This window comes from Rhynchophorus ferrugineus, unplaced genomic scaffold, assembly GCF_030347505.1.
Source record: "Rhynchophorus ferrugineus isolate W39M unplaced genomic scaffold, kcgeb_rfMv2 rfM10, whole genome shotgun sequence".
NCBI lineage: Eukaryota > Metazoa > Arthropoda > Insecta > Coleoptera > Curculionidae > Rhynchophorus > Rhynchophorus ferrugineus.
Window position 1 is genome coordinate 6,810,324 of NW_027472589.1, and position 20,936 is coordinate 6,831,259.

General features: G+C 33.7%; 1 protein-coding gene across 3 annotated transcripts in view; it reads left to right on the plus strand.

Annotated features, from left to right (window-relative positions):
- Positions 1–20,936, plus strand: part of Atx-1 (Ataxin 1) — a 280,299-nt gene that overhangs the window by 127,527 nt on the left and 131,836 nt on the right. The window contains exon 1 of one of the 3 annotated variants that reach the window (XM_076415946.1): positions 13,168–13,243. The exons of the other annotated variants lie outside the window; for them this stretch is intronic. The gene's annotated coding sequence lies outside the window, so the exon portion shown is untranslated. Of the gene's footprint in view, positions 1–13,167; positions 13,244–20,936 lie in introns of those variants that run through there. 3 annotated transcript variants of the gene reach the window in all.

The following is a 20,936-nucleotide window of genomic DNA, read 5'->3' on the forward strand; positions in this document are numbered from 1 at the left end:
TAATATTTAAAACAAACATTAAAATAAGACGATATATACTATTAATATTTCTGTTGTTTTATCCTTTAGAATCAAATAAATTAACAAACTACCTAAATTTGGGGACATTTCATCAAATATGACAACAGTAGATCCGTCTATTCAGTCAAGTCTCTGAGCGGTAACCACTAACGACCAAAATCAGAGGTACTACTCCAGCAGCAAAAAGGAACCTTATTCAGAATCTGCATTAATGTTCTTCTAGAAGGCAAGCAGAGTATCTTCGATAACAGCTTATATCCTCTGCCATTGCATTTCAATAAGGATAAAGCCATCAGTTTTTCATCCAACTTGAAACGAAACTGATGGGACAAGCTGAGTTATCCGCAAATTATCTGTAAAGGAACATATAAAGGTAATTTCCAGTTTAGAACCTCCATTCTCTAATAATAAACATCCCTTTCTTATTATATACTTCTGGGTCTTGTTGAGGTAGAAGTATCTCCTATATATCTATCAGGTGTTGAAGGCTCAACCTCAATAGCCTCAAAAAACTTCTGTGATTGTAATATTACCATATGGGGCATATTTTCCTTGTCTTGTGAAGGTAAAGAATCTGTCAATAAATACTACTTAATTATTTCAATGCAATAAATCATAACAAAATACTTACAAAGACAAAAGACGGCCTGGACGACTAACAATGTTGAAATACCTATCCTAGTCCTACCAAACATTGACAGTCACTGTCACATGACATCGTAACTTCATTGACTTGTTTTCTGGACGTTATGTGATTTCAACAACATAGTCTCTTTATGGGATTATTTGAAGTTAAATATTTAGTTGTTTCTGATATATGATGTTCAATCAGAATCTTTACACCTTATTTTCGAACACTTGTTTTTTGATTTTAGTCGGTTCGAATAATCGTGCCAATATTGGCAAACCATATATGATATACAAGTCGATCTCCACAAGTGATCAGTGATGTCTATACTCGACCTATCAACCACCTATGTAGTAAACGGCATTGGAGTTAGTAGGGAATCCTTTGGAACACCAAACCGGATGAATCTCGTAGTCTAAAATGAATAACCGATTTTAACTTGGAATGATATATTTTCTAAGTAGACGTATACTAATTTTACAAGATTACTGGGTACAGCAAACTGTAGTGCCTTGAAAAATAGACTATGATGCCATGCTTTGCCTTGCTGGGAATATTGCCCTCTCATCTTGTTTTACGTTATGATTCAATCAAAAAAATCGGATTTTGAAAAACAGCTATGTTCCCTATCAATTTAGATTTGGTTATAACATTTAGGTTACTATATATATCGTACAAAGTCATCATATATATGATCTGTCAGGGAAGTTTTAAAATTATATCCCCTAAACTCTTTTAATATTATTTAGGAAATACTAACATAATATTAAGGGATACTATAAGATATTATCATATTACATCTTGCTCTTGATTATCCTGAGGGATATAGTTCATTTGCTTTTTATACGGTTGACTATATTTACAAATTATTAATAATAATTTAATTTTATTAATTAAAAAAAGTTGTCCCCTATAGGGGTTATTAATTTCCGAAATTTTAGAAACTCAAAATTTGTTTATTATAAGATGATAATGTGGAATTTATTATTTTAATTATTACTACAGGGCAAAATCCATGGTTGCTCAGGTGTGTAATATATTAAACCTTATGATTACATTAGTTATGCCATTTTTTTTCAAAAATATGAATATCAAAATCATATATATACATGATTATAGATTCGTAGGTCTTTAAAATCAATTATTGATTATTGCCAAGTATTCTGCAGGATAACAACTTAGTAACATTAAGATCGTTGGCTGTTTTGATTTAAGTCCTTCAATATATTCTTCCCAGGAGCGATAATAGTCCATTCTGAGGCCCAATACTTTTCGTTTAACATACATCGTTTAACTGGTATGAAATTATTATTAAAATCAATGTAGTTTCTAACACGACAAAAATTAGCTGGTTAAGAGTGTAAAAATTATTCAGAAGATTATACACATACTGGGAGAATGACCACAAAATTTGGTAATACATTTTAGCCAATTGTTATTTTATAAATGTCAATAGCCAATAGACACCATCCGCTATTGTATTCATATTCCAAACTACACCTCAGACTTTTAAACCGACTTAAAAAAATGTGAGGGAGGTTCCATGTTCGACTGTATATTTTTTAAATGTATGTTCGCCAATTTCTCCGTCAATTGTGGGCCGATTTTCTAAATTCTTTTTTTATACGAGTGCACTTCCGAGCACTTCCGTTGGAAAGAAATTATGATCTATTGGGGGGAGAGGGGTAAATCGAGGGAAGCTCTAAAATTTCAAAGGTACGTACAAAATATTCACATATTTTTTATCTAAAATAATCAGGTATTTGGGTGTAATATTACTAATGAGCTGGTGTGACGGAAAATCGAAAGTCGTTCAGCGCAAAAGCTATTCAGTTCAGCACTAAACATAGTGTATAATACCTCGTAGAAATATTATACACAACTTAACTTACCTCCCAACCGGAGGTCGCGGGTTCGATTCGCAGCGTCGACAATTATGTACATAATAAAATATGTACATCATAATCGTTCTAAATAAAAATAACCAAAATCCTTATTTCACTTATCTACTACACGTATTTTATATTCTACTATATACAAAATTTAGCTTAATACCTACCTAAACCTATCTATCTATTTGCAATGTCATTTCAATTATTACCAACTGACACTTTGAAGTCGGTACGGAAGTAAAACAATACAAAAATTAATAATATAATTTTGTGACATATACTTCAAAGTAGTCAGTTGGTGTTAGTTAATATAATATTGTAAATTGATAAATAGGTTTAGGTATGTATTAAGCTAAACTGTGTGTATATAGTAGAATATAAAATACGTGTCGTTGATAGGTGAAATAAGTTTTTTGTTTATTTATATTTAATTATTACAACGATTATTATATACATATTTTATTTTTAAATGTTTTTTTTGTTAAAAATTTAAGTTCGATTATTCTTTCATTCTTAGTAAGTTCTTTATATATATTTTTTCATTTCTCATCGTATTTCAATTTTTTTCTTAAAAATATTTTTTCTTAAATATGTTTGTTATCAAATGTCTGGTGTGTTTGGTGTATTGTCGATACTCTTTTTATTTCTTGAGTTTAAAGATATTTTCAGTTGGTGTATTTAAAACATATCTATTTATATAAAACAACTATACGAGTTCGTCCTCAGAAACCTTTAATTATCATAAATACAACTGTATATTTCTAGAATTAATGAAGAATTAGACCATATTATTATTTAATTATACAAGAGTTAATAATACTTAAATAATGATAGGTTTTTCCAATCGCTTATATCGTTAAAACAAATAATTTACCGTATAAATAGATAACTGATTTTATTAAGTTATTGACTATTTTAGAACGTCCATTAATAGTATTTCCAATAATAGTTTATATTACTCACTGCCTTATTTAGTTGTTATACATATATAGACACACATTCAGCAAACGTGTTTAATGGTGGTGTTTTTTTTTGTTTTTTCGATTTAATTATCGTGAAAGATAGAAAGAACAAAGGTCACCTTTTTCATTTAATATTTATTTGGTTTCAATTAATGAGCAAATATTACAAAACCAAATAATTGTATTGTAATTAGTTGTGTGTGTATGTTCTAGGTTACAGGGTAGTTGGGTTGAAAAATTCTCGATCTGTAACCAATAAGGAAACAGTTTTTGTGTGAAGAAATAGTATTTCTGCACTATTCTATATAGTTTCTTATTGGAGATCTATTCAGTGTGCCTATACCTGACAATTTAGAATAATTAAACTTAGCATTCATAATATTTTTTGAACCTGGTATTTGTTGCTGTCACTGTAAGAATTTTCCTTAATTTATCAGGTCAATTGAAAAGTCCCCGGCCTATCAAATCTAAAGAAATTTTTCGGCAAAATTAGTTTTTTTTATTCAACATAATTCTCTTCAAGGGTGATATACTGATTATAGTGACCCTCCAACTTTTCGATACCATTTTTGTAGCACGATTTGTCCTTTGCTTCAGAATACGCCTCAGTTTCCGTGATCACCTCTTCATTCGACGAAAATGTCTTCCCAGCGATCATTCTTTTGAGATCTGAGAGCAGGAAATAGTCGCTGGCGGCCAGATCTGGTTACGGTGGATTTTGCCATCCTTTTCACTGACTTGTGACACGGTGCATTGTCTTGGTGAAGCAGTACTTTCTTTTTCTTCAAATGCGGCAATTTTTCGGCAATTTCGTCCTTCAAACGGTCCAATAACGCTATGTAATAGTCGCTGTTGATGGTCCTTCCTTTTTCAAGGTAGTCAATGAAAATTATTCCATGCGCATCCCAAAATATAGACGCCATAACCTTGCCAGCTGACTGTTGCGTTTTCCTATGCTTTGGGGCGGGTTCATCTTGTGCAGTCCACTCGGATGACTGTCGATTGGACTTCGGAGTGAAATGATGGAGCCGTGTTTCATCCATTGTCACATATGGATGCCAAAACTCGGGTTTATTACGCTTGATCATCTTCAAACACTGCTCCGAATCATCAACTCGTCATGGTTTTTGGTCAAAAGTGAGCTCGCGCGTTCAGTTGATATATTTTATTTCATTCAGTTTCAATTTACGGTCATTCTAAATCATTTTGTATTTTTTTAATGTGTTTGTCGGTCACAACAACCTCTTTTGCGCGTCCACTGCGTTCACCGTCTTCGGTGCTCATTTCACCATTTCTAAACTTAGCATACCAATCCTTGATGGTTGATTTTCCTGGGCCAATTTCCGAAACTCGGCATCAAGTCAAGCTTTTTCTTCAACTGTATAATTTTGCCTTCAAAAAGCAATATTTTATCAACACGCGAAATTCCTTTTTATCAATTTTTTTACAATAACAAAAAGTTGCTTCAGTCAAAATGCTATAATTCACAAACTAATGAGCCGACAGGTGTTAAAGTTATACACGCATCTTTTGAGGGTTGGGTCTAACTAAAAAACATGTGGAATTAATTCTACTAGCGCCATCTATGTGTCAGGCCGTGGACTTTTCAATTGATATGTAAATTATGGTGGCCTAAAGGGTTGTAGCGGTCGCCACAGAGGCTTATTAAATGATGTGTTACAATGTTTTAAGAAAACTTATTTTTATCTTTAAATAAAATAAAATATACTCTAAATGACAACCTATATTGATATATTAAAATAAATGTTTATATGATTTTCTTGATTTTTTTTTCGCTGCGTCTTATATGCTGTATATTAACTCAAGCGTACACATTATTAAATAAAAAACGTTTCCTGGAATTCTAATATCGCTATTTTTAGCCGTTTATATATTTTTCCGTATCTATCAGATGTGCCGATTTATGTGGATTTATTTTAGTTCGCCCCTGCGATAACCTTAGCACGTGGCGAAGGGTATGTCTAGTCGGCCGATCAATACTAGCAAAAGTTCATTCAGTAGTCCATATTGGTAACTTGTACGGAAGCCCGGATGTAATTTTCTCGATTTTTATTTCCCTTCCATCGTTATTTTATTGTCTCCTTTATATAAGCGACAGCTTGTGAATTATCTGCGTGATAAAATCGCCTACTTTATCGTTGTGTCAGTCTTTTTTTTGTTTCCTCTCTTTATTTACTGCAATATTGTGTCGTTTATGAAAAATCATAAAATTTTCATTTAAAATTTTGTTTTTGTTTTTCATTCGTACACTTTTGGAGGTTTAGCCAAAAATGGGTTTAAGCTCTTGGGTAAAAACAAATATAAAAAGATATCTTGATATAAGAGAAGTTTGTGCTCATCAGAAATTGTCGAAAGGTTGTTTTCTTTAGCTTCTCATTATTCCCCAACAAGAGCCATTTTGCCTGATAGTACATTTAAAAATCTAGTGTTCATGAAAGGAAATTCTTCCGCTATTATGATAGATTAATAGACTGAGCTGGATTACTAACCTGCGCTTGGCTAAGCTGACTGTATTTTGTTATCTATATTTAGAATTTTAAATAAAAATAGTTAAAATATAGTAGTTTGTATTTAATGGCTTAAACATGTTTTGTATTTCGTACTTTAGACATATGCGAGATGATCAAATAATTGAAGAATAATTGAATTTTGCCCATATTTGTCAGTACCCATTTACTACCCATGCATTATTCATATTTTATGGATATTGTCACATCTAGAATATATCATAATTTTTATTCCTATTTTGTTTTTATTAAGGATTTTGTACTAGTAATACATAATGTACAATATACATAATTGACAGCAAGTGTTTTGTATTTTCTTCTGAATTTCATCGAATTTTTATAATATCTTAATATAACATAATTAAAAATATTCTAAAACATAACCATAGACTGAACAAATAATAAACATAACCAAAATTAGGCTTAATAAACTAAACTACTTTAGCTGATGTTAAGACTAACACTTATACACTGTACAACTTCGTGTGGTTTCGCTCGCTTCAATATTCTGATTTACTGCGTGTTGTCCAGTAGCTGTATTGGTGTGATTTAGCAACCTTATTTCATGTTTTAAGGCAATGTCTTGAATCACTTCGTAAATCCATTTGATTTGGAGGTAATCGTGCAGCTCTTCTTTGTTGGTTACGTAGTGATACGCATTCGTAAATAATCGTTGAACTTTGTTTTTGATTACTTGCTTGATTACTAGGCTTGAGGTTTTAGTGTTTAGGGATCGCTCTGCGGAGGTAGGACGAAATAAAACAGTGATAGTTACATTTTCTTATTATTTAATTATTACATTGTTATTAGTCGTTTCCGACTAACCTGCAATTCTAACCTCTGGTGAAATAATGTTTATACATGTCACTGCTGTATTTTTTATTATATGCACCTCACTACACAACACTACACAAGATCCATGGTTTTATTCTTTTGAGTCTGTGTCCTGTTCTGGTTGTATCCAAAAGCTGCAATACTTTGGATCATTATAATTTCCATCATCTTCCAAATGCCTAGGGCATGTTTTAATCTAAATGTTGTATTGATCAAGTTAGTGAGTTTTATAATTCCTTTCTTGGTAGTTTTTGCCGTAATTCTCCTGTTATTAAATCGTAGCCTGGATGGTTACATGGTGTGACCGTTATTTATTGGTGTTACAAAAAATACAAGAAATATAACAGAGAAAAAGAAATAATAGCGCAGTGCTACCTGAGGGACGCTTGAACTATGGTGACTGAATGATCCAGCACCCTTCAGTGATATCCGAGATCAACATCTCAGGGTTACCAAATCTTGGTTGTCGTTTTCTGGATGTCACTAATGGCAACCCGCACGTCTTCAACATCCGAGATAATATCTTCTAGGTATTTTGTATGCTACTATTCTAAGATGTAAAATTCGACGTGCCTCAAGGTCGCTATAAGTGCAACCTGAGTTTGGCACCACATAGGTCCAAATATCTTTGAATTTAGGTCAAGTTGGGAATATCTTCCGACTAACCATCACGGTAGCTTGATTCTGTCTGAAAATAGCCATCACTGGCTGCTGGCTCTTCTTCCAAAATAAATTTGGCGTCGAATTTTCAGTTCAGAACGAAACCGCGTTATGTCTCCGACACTCTTTCAATTCAACTCGGGTCCGAGGCTTGCTTTTAATTTATATTCGTGCCGATCACACTCGTAACTTTTTATTGCCCGAGCCTCTGACCTCACCAGGCCCCGAGTCCGGATCGGTTTGGCAGCGGGCTCATCGACCACGACCCACTATGATGTAAGCGCACGTGTAACATGCACCGAAACATAATTTATTTATTTTTTCGGCCGAGTATTATTATTCCTCCGACTATTTTCGGAATACTATCAAACCGCGGAATAATATGAATAATGCTAATGCTAATGAGCATAAAGAACGACGACATCCGCTCTCCATATCAGATAGGAACGATAAGGCCGACGAAAAAAAAAACTGGCGACCGATCATTAACAATACGACCATTCTCATATTTATTCTGTTCTCTAATTAGCAAGTAATTAGCAATAAATATCGGAGATAAAGCATTTTATTACATTCCGCGAAACTAATAATAACTGTATTATTCTGTATATATATCGTTTTCATCCGCAGTCGATCGTTATCCAGCGTAACTCAAGCGACGGACGAATAGGAGTTACGAAACATGACCGAGAGAGAAGAGAGAGATGTTTTTCTGGGAGAGATGGACGTTGCGATTTCCTTTCTCACCGAAATTAATCACATTCGACTGATTAATATGTGTCTCGAGTGTGGAAACTGAAAATATAAATACGAGGCGTTAAAAAAATGCGCATCCTCTTCCTCAGCTTTCTAGGCTTACCTACATTTTATTAGTTCTTTGATAACTTCCGTTGATATACGTAGTGATATAACTGTGACGCCCCCATTAACTGCGAACCATCGAACCAAAAGGTTATTTATAAAATGACACTAAAGCAGATATGTTAAAGATATGTAGATATGCAGAAAGTTAATTAAATATATTTACGACAAATCAAACAAATTGAACGTATTTTTCATTACATTTTGAGCACGCTTATTTTTAGTTACTTATTTCCATATTTCACTCGTTCTTTTTATAACATTATTTAAGTGGTATAGTCTATTCAAAGTTATTTTGTACATACGTCATCTAAATTTGTGACGACAAAACGTCGCAATGTTACCGCATCAACTCTGAGTTTTAGTTCAGTTTGGCTTTGACATACAACAAAATTCTAATCTAAATATAATAATTGAACAAAAATGTTATCAAATATATTTTATTTTAACATTATGGTACGTAATGTTACTAAACTACAGTTAATTATACAGCCACAATAGTTTATAGGTTAGAGTTTATAGTAGACAACCGAGTCTGACAACCGGACGACTTTGACAGGCTCATTCGTTTACGCGTTTGAACTAATCAAACATCATTGTGTCTCTTTTTAACTAGAATAACATGAGAAGGATAATATTGTCTGATTCTAAAACGAATTTACAAATTGCGGTAGGCAATTCATTAAACATCTTGATAACCTACAAAAGTCCAGTGTCTTTCATTTGCTTTGTCACTATTCTCACAGCAGTACTGAATACTGAGCTTGATGGGCATCATTTCTTCAATTTTCTATTGATCATTCCTAAGTTTATATTCGATGGAAAAGATCGATTCGATGCCCATTTAATTATTTCGCAAATATTCCTGGTTACATTTTTGTTCTAGGAATATTTGACCTAATTTTGACGAAAGTTTAGCCGGAAATTTCTTTTAGGGGTAGAACAATAATATTTCTTGCAGTATATATGTAAGGATGTATCGATAGACAGTTTTGGAAATGTCCAGGCTGGGAAGTTCGTAGAGTAAATGTAATGGGAAGTTGTAAAGCGAATAATTAAGATGATCTTATCGCAAACTGAAATGGTTTAGTAGTGTTTAGTGATATTGTAGTAGAAAATTTACAGAGGCTGATGGATGGGGAAAATATGAATGCACCTAAAAAGTGCGTATTGCTGTGTTTTGAACAAGTTCTATGGAATGAAGGTTGGTGGAGGCAGTATTGACATTGACAAAAACTGGACAACCTTAGTCGAGCTTCGATAATATGATGTATTGGTACATTTTAAGAAAGGTGTTCTACTTAGCTCCACGCCATCTCATCATCTATAAGTCCTTGTTTTAACGGTTCTTCGTCGTTGAGATGTGGTTTCCGAGAAAGTCTGTTTAGGATTTTAGGAAAGATGTTTAGATTTAATAGCAAGGTGATTAAAATGAGTCTCTATTGTTGACCAGTGTCATACAAAGAGCTTTTCAAAACTAAATGCTAAGTTTGCTGTTACCGTATACTAATGGATTTACCCGAACTTTTCTAAAGCCAAATGGTTGAGCGGCGATCTACCAATCCGGGCTATAAACGAAAAAAAAACTGCTAAAATATAAAAGGGTAGAGCAACCGAACATTTCGATTTCAGAGTCCGTTTATGTGATGCGGTGGCGAAGCCAAATCCCGGCTTTCCCTCCCGGCTTACGAATTCTACATTCCGACGATGGCGGCGGCGGCGGCACCGTCGCCGCCTCCCGAATATCATCGCGGCATCGAAAGGCGGACAGACGAAACGAAAACAATTCGGATATAAATCCCCGACGTGGAACAACCGGCACGTCGGGCAGTCAAACGTTGCTCTTTCTCGCCTCCCCTTCTCCTCCTCCTGACCCCCTTCCCCGCCCCGCGATCTGTACGTGACCACATGTCCGAAAAAAAAGTTGATCTCGCTCCACGTCTGCCTTTGATGTTCGTTGCCGGGAATTATCGAATTAATTTATCGTTTAGCCGCGGAAATCGAAGATGTAAAGCGTCTCCGTCGGAAAGAAAAAACGTAAAACTGTTGATATCATCGGTAGTAAATTTAATTCTGCTCCGGATCGGAAACGATTGATTCCGAACGAATTATTTGGAATTGTGACGTGAAAGACTATAAAAGAGTTGCGTATTGCCCTAGTATTAAATTGGTCTATTAATATCTATATAACGTATTTTAATTTTCATTTCATAATAACCTTTAGTCATAGTCGTTAGTCTTGCTAAAACTCGAAAACCACTTGACCGAATTCTTACAAATTTATTTCAATCCCATTCGGAATTGTCTTAATCAAGAACCTTTGTGGAGTCTCTTTCATTTTATATAGTACAACAATATATAACGAAATATCTACAATAGATCGGGCTTCCACATCTTATTTAGTGCCTTGTTGAAAACGCTTGCTCAAGTAACAATTTCAGGGAAGCTAAAGCTGACTTGTACATAACCTGTTGTAATACGGATAACAAAATAGTAACAAAATAAAAGTGTCAGGTGCAAAAGTGAACTTAGAGATAGACTCTGGAGTAATAATAATGGAGAAATAACTCGCTGCACTAAAAGAGAATAACATACCTACGAGACAAAACAACAAATAAATCGGACATAACAGATAATATTACAGATAATATTTAGTAATGAAACAATGAATGATTATGGGGAATTACAAGAAATACAACAAATGTAATGTTAAAGGCAACAAAATACACTACTTGAAAAGAGAGAAACACTTCCAATATCAACAAGGACTCAAGCAATGTTGTTTTTAGATTTTTGGAATAACTATATTTTAAGTATTAAGTGCTTAAATATCCTTTGATCAACGATATCTATTGGAAAATACGAATTATTAATTTAAGCCAGTATTAAACAACGTAGCCTAAGTATTAATTTCGATGGTTTTGATCTAACATAACACCCCCCAAATTGTATTTTCGTTATTACGTTCATTACTTAGTTCGAAGTTCAACGTCTTCAGATAGGAATTTGGTTTATTTGGAATCCATGTCGTTTTATATCGCTATTCAACAACCTTATTAGTCACTTATTGTCTTAAAATTAAATAGTATTTTAAAGTAAATATAGAAAGATACATCCTGTTATATGCAAGGGTAATTATGATTATGAACAATTAATATAAAGTAATTATGAACAATTAATATAAACAAAGTATTACAACAAACCTTAAACTCTTTTATAAAAATTTCTTCTGTATAAGTTTTTACTACAGGTATAACAGTATTTAATGTTAAAAATTATATAAACAATCGTGAAACTAACGAAATAAATATAAAATAAAATAACTACATGAGTATAAAATATAAACAATGGCACATGATGGATAGGCACATGAGGCATAGGATTTTTGTAAGTGTTATAGGTCTATAGATGTATAGATACTAGAATTTGTATATTTTTCAAATGCTCAAGTCTACTACTAAGGTTAGTCTTTTGTCTATACGAGGCGTACCAACAAGTCTTTTACAGTGAGTCTTATATTACTTACTGAACAGATACAAGGGCGTTCACGGTTGAGACGAGAAAATTTTCCAACCTTAGGATGAGCTCCCAAGAGCAATAGGTGGTTTTCTTTATCTCCCACAATTTATTTTCTTCCCTCATACCAATCAAGCTGATTTTGCTTTTTGTGGCTGTTAACAGCATGAGTATTAAGGTCATTGATTGAAAAAAAAGAGTACCGTTCAGAAAATAACTTTCCTGACAGCCTGCCAGAATATCCGCTCGCCATTACCAATGATACCAACATGAGGGGGAAGTCACAGAAAGGAGAGACGCCTTTCCATGCTGTAACTTATGTTATTGTTTCGTAGACGAAAATAAAAGATTTCTGTGAGGCACTGTAACTAGCGATCAAAAGTGGATTTACTACTACTATCTCAAGAACAAAGTTCGTGGTTAATCCAAGAAAGCCGTCCACATCGATACCGAAGCGAAATTTTAATGCTATAAGCTCTTGCTATGCATACAGTATGATGCCAAGGTATGGTGTAGAATGAACTGCTACAACTGAACGGTACTGTTACTACAGATGCCTACGGACGTTAATTGAAAGAGTTAATTTTCTTATTACCACTTTCTAAACCGATCCAGTATGGCTTAGCTGGCACACGGTTTCAAAATTCTGAACAAGTGCTGAAATATGGCAAAATCAACAGAAATATAGCCAGAAAGTTTGAAAAGAGGACGTAGGACTTAATATATATTATTCTTGTTATTTGTATCTTAAGATAAAAGTGCTAATCTAGGGTGCTATGTAAAAATGTGTTATAAATTACGAAAAAAACAACAGGCATAGAAAACAATAGCCCAATTAATTACGTGCAGTGTTGTCGGTTTGTCTACGAATTCCTAAGCAAATATTTACCTAGAAACGAGAAAAAAAAACACAATCGACGAACGTATGACGACACGACGTTTCATTCAATCGTAACGATCGTGGTGGGTTCCGTATTAGCGCTATCTAAAGTCAAACAACCGAAATTTAGACATTGAAAACAGTCGGTTTATTTATATCAGCGCCACCAGCTGATAAACCATCTCGTATCACCCGGTTCGTCCAAGTTCTATCTCCGGCAACGGCCAGCCAGCGTGTGTATGTGTGTGTGTTTACGATATCTGCCGTAATTTTTTCTCATTGTTGTTATTTTCTGTAATAGTTTTTTTCCTACATCGATAACCGACTCGAGTGTTTCGTGTGTGTGTGTGTATGCGAGTGCGTTTGTTGCTACGTTACGTCGAGTGGATAAAATCGGATAATACCGAACCGATTTGGTGAATGAACGGTGCAACAGGTACGACTCGAGATTTCTCAGAAAGGTACTTTAGTTTTCATTAGTATGCCTAGTTTAGGAACTATAACTCGTTAAATTTTATAATACCCGAACGATGGTTACGTAATATCGCGTGGTGTTGTCGTTTCTAGTCTCGCCAGGCCATCGAGCATGCGCAGATCATTGAAATTTGACAGTTGACACTGGCATTCTAAAAAGCAATCGATAATAAAAGTAAAAATCCCTTCACTTTTTCAATAATTCTTCTGATTTCAAGAAAAAAGGAGGTTCTATGTTCGACTGTATAACAGGTCGATTAAAATGTCCCCGGCCTGACACATAGATGGCGATACTAGAATTAAATTCATATGTTTTTTGGTTAGCCCTAAACCTCAAAAGATGCGTGTATAAACTTGACAGCTGTCGGATCATTAGTTTGTGAACTATAGCGTTTTGAGTGAAGCAACTTTTGTTATTGTGAAAAAATGGATAAAAACGATTTTCGCCTGGTGAAATAAGCACCGAAGACGGTGAATGCAGTGGACGCCCAAAAGAGGTTGTTACCGACGAAAACACGACGAGTTGATGATTCGGAGTAGTGCTTGAGGAGGATCAAGCGTAATAAACCCGTATTTCTCCGTCGATATGTGACAATGGATGAAACATGGCGTCATCATTTCATTCCGAAGTCTAATCGACAGTTACTCGAGTGGACTGAACACGATGAACCCGCTCCAAAGCGTGGGAAAATGCAACAGTCGGCTGGCAAGGTTATGGTCTCTTTATTTTGGGATGCGCATAGAATAATTCTGATTGTCTACCTTGATAAAGGAAGGACCATCAACAGCGACTATTACATAACGTTATTGGACCGTTTGAAGGATCAAATCGCCTAAAAACGGCCGCATTTGAAGAAAAAGACAATGCACTGTGTCAAAAATCCATGAATTGCACCCCGAATTGCTTCCTTGTCAACCGTATTCTTCAGATCTAGCCCCCACCGACTATTTCCAGTTCTCAGATCTCAAGATAATGTTCTCTGGGAAAAAAATTTGCGACGAATGAATAGGTGATCGCCGAAACTGTGGCCTATTTTGAAGCAAAGGACAAATCGTACTACAAAAATATTATCGAAAAGTTGGAGGGTCGTTATAATCAGTGTATCACCCTTGAATTATGTTGAATAAAAAAATCATAATTTTGCCAAAACAATGTATTTTACTTTGGTAGGCCCGGGACTTTTCAATTGACCTGTTACATATATCTTTATAATGCCTAATAACTATAAAATCGTAGTTGATTCTGTGGAAGGGAAATCCTCACATTCAGAATTTTCTTAAATGTAAGGTATTTTAAATACGTGCAGTTATTATCTGCAGTAAGTAAAAGTGGGTGAAAAATATATGCCATAATATATTAAAACCAGGGGGCAACATTTTCTCAGAACATTACAGGGATTACTAAACAAATAAAGCTTTTATTATATAAATGTAACTATGGATTACATATTTTTTTACAACAATCACATGTCTTGTTTGTCTTATTTATCTTAAAATAATCTATACTTCAAGTTTGTTTTCTTTGCACTGAGCGCGATGAGCTTGGCAGATTCATCGATTTTTTAAACTCGTAATATAACATATAATTGCTGGGATAACCAAATCCTGTTATCTGGTTTTATTTTAACACTCGTCTTTGGTAGCCCCAATATGTTCAGGAACTTCTCATGTTCTTGTATTTTTTCGCAGGTTTATCATGTGTCATTATCTTTCTTAAGTCCCATCAAACTAAGATGTTAATTTGGCTTGGTATATTTTTATTATTATTTCCATATATATGCTTTTTGGTAGGTACTGTTACAAGATTGACTTGACATATTACTGACCCTTCTTTTATAGTATTGTATATATTTTATACAAGTTCATGTGATTTCATTCACTTCAATCTTCATAGAACTTTCCACAGCTTATTAGTTGATGAACCAACTGTTTCCAGGCATTTACATGCATTGAAAAAGATCCAAAAAGAACGGCTACCACACAAATATCACTAAGAATACATGCAAGCATCTAACATCTACTAATAATTATACCAGTATATCATTAAGTAATCTTAATTAAATACTTGATAAAATAAATGATAATTTAAATGTCTGAAATAAAAAAACTCCTTTATTTCATAACATTCAGATAAACATATTACGTACAATAAATGAACAATAGTTATATAATACGTTAGAATGTTATCGTGTAGTACTATTTCTAGGTAGGCTATTTATTATTATAAAACAGATTTATGACAATTGATAATACAAGATAATTAAGAATTTTGATATTTATCTCGATTTTATATATTTGATTTAGCATCATCTAGCATATTAATAACAAAATATAGTCCTTAAGAGGTATATATTTTAAATTTTTTCCTGCTAATTTGTTATATATATGACATCTGATAATATTTCAAGTATTATTTTACTTTTACATATACACACATATATTTTACTATCTATTTGTTTAGATAAAAAGAAATTCCATCCATTCCTGCATTTTCTGTTATTATTAACGGAGCCTCATACCACAGAGGCTTTTATTGTCGACAATATATTGGGTGGATGAATTTTTGCGTATTTTTCAGTAAATTTATTTTTAATACATAATGTAAGTTAGTCTTGGAAGTATTACCCATTGTTTTCTATGATCCTGTCCTATCGTGATTACATAAAGTATATACTACTATAGATACTGTACTCAGAGGATAAAACCATGCATAAATTTAAATATATTTTCCAGTGTTTTGAGCTCTTTATCTACTAAGGTGTGCCGCATTGATAGGAAAGATAAATAGTCACATGGAGCAAAATCTGGAAAATATCCGTGCCAAAAAACCATTCCAAACTTAAGAGAATCTTCTGACACTTCTTCGTTTCATTTTTGATACGATCAACATGATGTTCAGCGTTGTTTCAGCAGTAGCTTACGCCTGCTGTACGTTTTTTGCTCAGTTTGTTCGACTGTGAGAAGTCATCACCATTTACGGAAGTTCGTAATAAATCTCTTCATATCCTCAGATACATATAATAACCGTCTTTAAAATTATGTTTTGGCGTCGAGGCGCTGAGTCGCCTGTGATATGTCCACGATTTTTAATATTTTTTTAAACAATTTTCCACACTATACAAGTCATGTGCTCGAATGACCTGCAATCAACACGTGTAGGACACACGTTCGAACTTCGTCTTGCGTTGAAAATATTTGTATTTCAAACATCATTTTATGCTCAAAGGAAAACAAATCAGTAAACTATATATTAGTGTATATAATATATATCTTCCTGTCTACAACAGTTTGATGCTTGTATCAAAAACCAAGACAGTCAGGAGCATAGAAATTAAGCTAAAATGAATGCTAAAGTCTTTTAACATAACATAATAAAGAAAAAGTATAATTATTTTGAGAAAATATTATTGTTATTGCTTGCTTCCTCATCTACATAGATATATATAAAATATCTCTTAATTAAATGAATATCAATTTTTTACTAATTATATATTACTTTAGATATTAGTATAATTTTAATTTACAAATTAATTTATTATTAGTGTTCTGTTGTACTTGTATTAATACAAGGCAAGTACTAAAGTTAAGAATACACTTATACACTAAACAACTTCGTGTAGTTTGGTTCGCTTCAATCTTCTGATTTCCTGCTTGTTGTCCAGTAGTTTTAAGGTGAAATATTGGATCACTTCGTGTATCTATTTGTTGTTACGTTGGTTACGTAGCGATAGGCATTGCTAATTAATAGTAAAACTTTGTTTTGGACACGTTGGATTACTAGTTGGTTTGATGTCTTAGTGCAACCCCATTGACCCAAATTGGCTTTATGGTTGATTGAAAAACCAATCTCTTTGATTTTAGGTGAAGTTGAGAGTATCATCCGACTAACCAGTACACTGCTCGAGTTTGTGTATAATCTGCTCTATTTTTTGTCTAACATGATGTTTCTAGTCACCATCGAGATATATTCCGAGGTATTTAGCCGATTCTGTTTGAAGATTCGGGCATCCGTCAAGTGATACAATTGTTTTTTTGTTATTTCGCCGCAACGCGAAATTAACATGGACTGATTTGGAGCTATTAGGCTGTTTGTTCCAGTCTCTAGTCTATTTGTAGGTACTGCTTAGGCAAATATATATTTGCCATGATAACTATGTCATCAGCAAATGTTCCAAGTACTGTTTTCTTTGTTGTTGGATTATGAGCAGTAGAACAGTTATAGGAGGGGTCCCAAGATACTGCGCTGGAGATCTCCAATCGAAATAGGTTAAAGTGTTGAGAATGCCCCGTCATGGCGAGACTCCCAAAATGCTAGATTAATCCCAAATGCCATACCCGGTCTGTTTTGGTACAATTAACGAAATAAATAATAGTTCTAACTTATTTTAATACAAATATCGTCGAAATAAAAAGTTCCAGACACTAAATTGATTGAAATAGTGTAGTTGCAATAGATATTTTGACAAACAATAAAGGAATATGCACTAAATGAACATGTTTCATCCATAATAATTGAGACAGTATTAGGGATTGTTACTAGGGAACAAATCATGATGAGTGTCGGAATAAATCCCCTTTCTTGGTCGCCATAGATAAAAAAGCGATATCAACGAACGGGTTTAACGATCTCTGGCCATACGAACAAAGCTTTTATTTTTTCTAACGTCCCTGAGAACAAATACACACACAATTCGGAACGCTGCTATTATTTCGTGCATCAATCGTGTATATCATTAGGTCTGACGTATTGTTTGTTGTTAGATAACGGATAAGGCTCGATAATAAAGACGGTCTGTCTAAAATACTGATAAACGGTGAATTTATACTTTTATTTATTATATGGTGTACATCCTGTAACTGCATCTTTAATACAGCATGAATTATGGCGTGGATTTAATTTAAATGGGTAGGTAAAGCATTCTAGTCAAATTTGTACGGAATATAAAGAAGAAATCTAGAATGGTGCGATATTTTTTCATCCCTGGTATGGTTCTAATTAAAAAAAAAGTCAAGATGGTTGTTCAAGAACCTCAAAAAGTGGACTTTAAGACTCATCAGGAAATCAAGCTTGTATCACATTAGCTATGCCAGTTAGGCATTTTCCCATTGCCCAAAAACATAGCCATATATCTTTGAACGATTTGCAACGCTCTTTTTCTTAATTTACGAATATCAGAACCAATGTTTTCTTTTGGTTTCTTTTTAGGTCCACTATTATATGCAGTTGTAGTAAAATACAATTTTTGGTTTACTAAAGTTTTGTACAAAATGTTCGTCTAATTAGATGCGAAAGTTCTTTAGACGCCATTGTTCTTTAAACCAGTGTTGATCCTTAGTCCACTTATATATAAAACCTGAAAACTTCGTAAATCATTTTTGCTTACCCTCACAGCATTCAATCATGAATTGCTATTTGAATAACTTACTATAAAGTTCAAAGACAATTGATTGTAATACTTATTAGACGAATATTCAGCTAAAACTTTTAAAAAACTCTCGGACAGCTTAGCAAGTGATTAGTCAACTGTTACCAGAAGTTTATATAGAATGGGAAAGGCCCAAGAAGAGATAAAATGGCTGTAAATCCTACTTCGAACCATTCAATCACAGTCTCACGCTTCCTGGTATAATTGCTACTGCGACCCATATCGACACCAAAGTGTAATATTGAGTAGGCATAAAACGTTGCTATGCTATTAACATTACGAACTATTAACTTATTGTCAACATCAACTGAACAAATTAAATAACGTATTGTTACAAAAAAGACCAACATTGGCGAATATCTGATACGAATATATACTGTTGTACAGCAAACCTGGAAGACAGGAAGCAAAATTTCGGTAATATGCACTGTTGCAGCTTACCTTACCCGCCAGACATAGCGCCATTTGATTACCACTTGCTCAGATCGATGCAGCTTAGTTTGGCTAGCATTAATTTTCATATTCAAATGCCGAAGAGCTGCAAAAATTGATCCACGATATGGATTATAACCAAACCAACATCGTTCTTTTCGTTCTTCAACATATATTATGTCCATTTTTCTCAATAAATGCCCTTTTAATGAGAAAACTGATCACAAAGATGCAAACACCTAATAATTAACAATATATTGAAGACTAGTCGTAAGTTGAGTGTGATTTCAGTTATGAAACAGCGTGGTCTGTGATTTATTTGTATGAATGTGCAACGATCACGGAACGGACGTTGAGGTTTACGACACTTGTTTCTGTGCGGTTTTATTCTATTATCTCCTTTAGTTTCAGTATTGGGCACTTGATTTTTTATGCTGTCTAATAAATAACAATGATTTCGCTTACAGATAAATATCAATGGTTGTATTAACAATCTGAGAAATGTTAGGTTAAGTTATTTATTTGATTAAGGGGCATTATGTAAATTATTAAATGTACAGTGACAATATAAATAATCGAACCCAAACCTGGAAAATAAAAATTAACGATTAACCGCACAAGCACCAATAACAATAAATTATATATATATATATATATATATATATATATATATATATATATATATATATATATATATATATATATATATATATATATATGTAATTATCAGTACATAACAAATCAAACCTACGAAATTTAACAATGGGTCAAATTATATTGGAGATTATATAGGACCGATTACTCAGAAAATCAAAGAATTGCAAGGAGATATGGGGACATATTGCATTATCATGCCAATATTGAAGTAATGCAACTCTTGTATAATACTAGAACAGGACACAGATTCAAAAGAATCAAACCATTGATCTTGTGTAGTGTAGTGTAGCAAGGTGCATTTAATAAAAAAATAGGAGTATTAATACATAATAATTATTACACTAGCGACTTAGAGGATGCCCTAGATATTGAAGGCATATCGTTGGTTAGTCGTTGTTCTTAACGAACAGTAACAATCAAATAATTACAACAAAAATCTTGCCAGAGTTGCTTTGACCTCGGCCTATTTGATTTTCATTTTCAATTATTTTGATCCATGTCTTTTCGGAGTTGTTCGCTGTATCTTCCAACCAAAGTCTGCAGGAATTCGTTCACTTTTCATTCGATAGACCTCTCCACTGTAATCTTCATCCCTGAATTTGTTCTTTAATCGTTTACTGGTGGTCGCATCTTAAACCTATCTCCCCAGTTCTAATATGATCATCTGAAAGATAAACATGTAAAATTTACATTAAACTTCGCATTTGAAAGAGCTCAAGACTGTAATAGTGTCCAAGCCTCGGAACCATACTGGCCAGATAAACGTTCGAAAGGGATGGATTTTAGTCTTGATTGAAACATTTTCTCTCTTCCACACGCATCATCTTAGATAAGCAAGATTCAAGTTGTTATTTGAATCAAACATTCTGATTCAAACTGGTGATAATATCTCACATACCATGGCAAGACTCAAAATATAAATAACAATAATGGAGTAGAAATAATTGGAATACTAATTCGAAGAACTTGAGAATCAAGTACAATTTCTAATCCTTTACATTCCCATTGCGATACTTCTACTCGGGTGGCTCTACACACCTTTACTACAAACTTCACCGCCACCGTAAGTCGGGCAAGTTCATAAAAACCCAAAATCTCCCCCCTTCCCGACTCTCCCCAACCCCAGCCCTCGCCCCATTGACACACGCGTCGGACGGAGTATCGA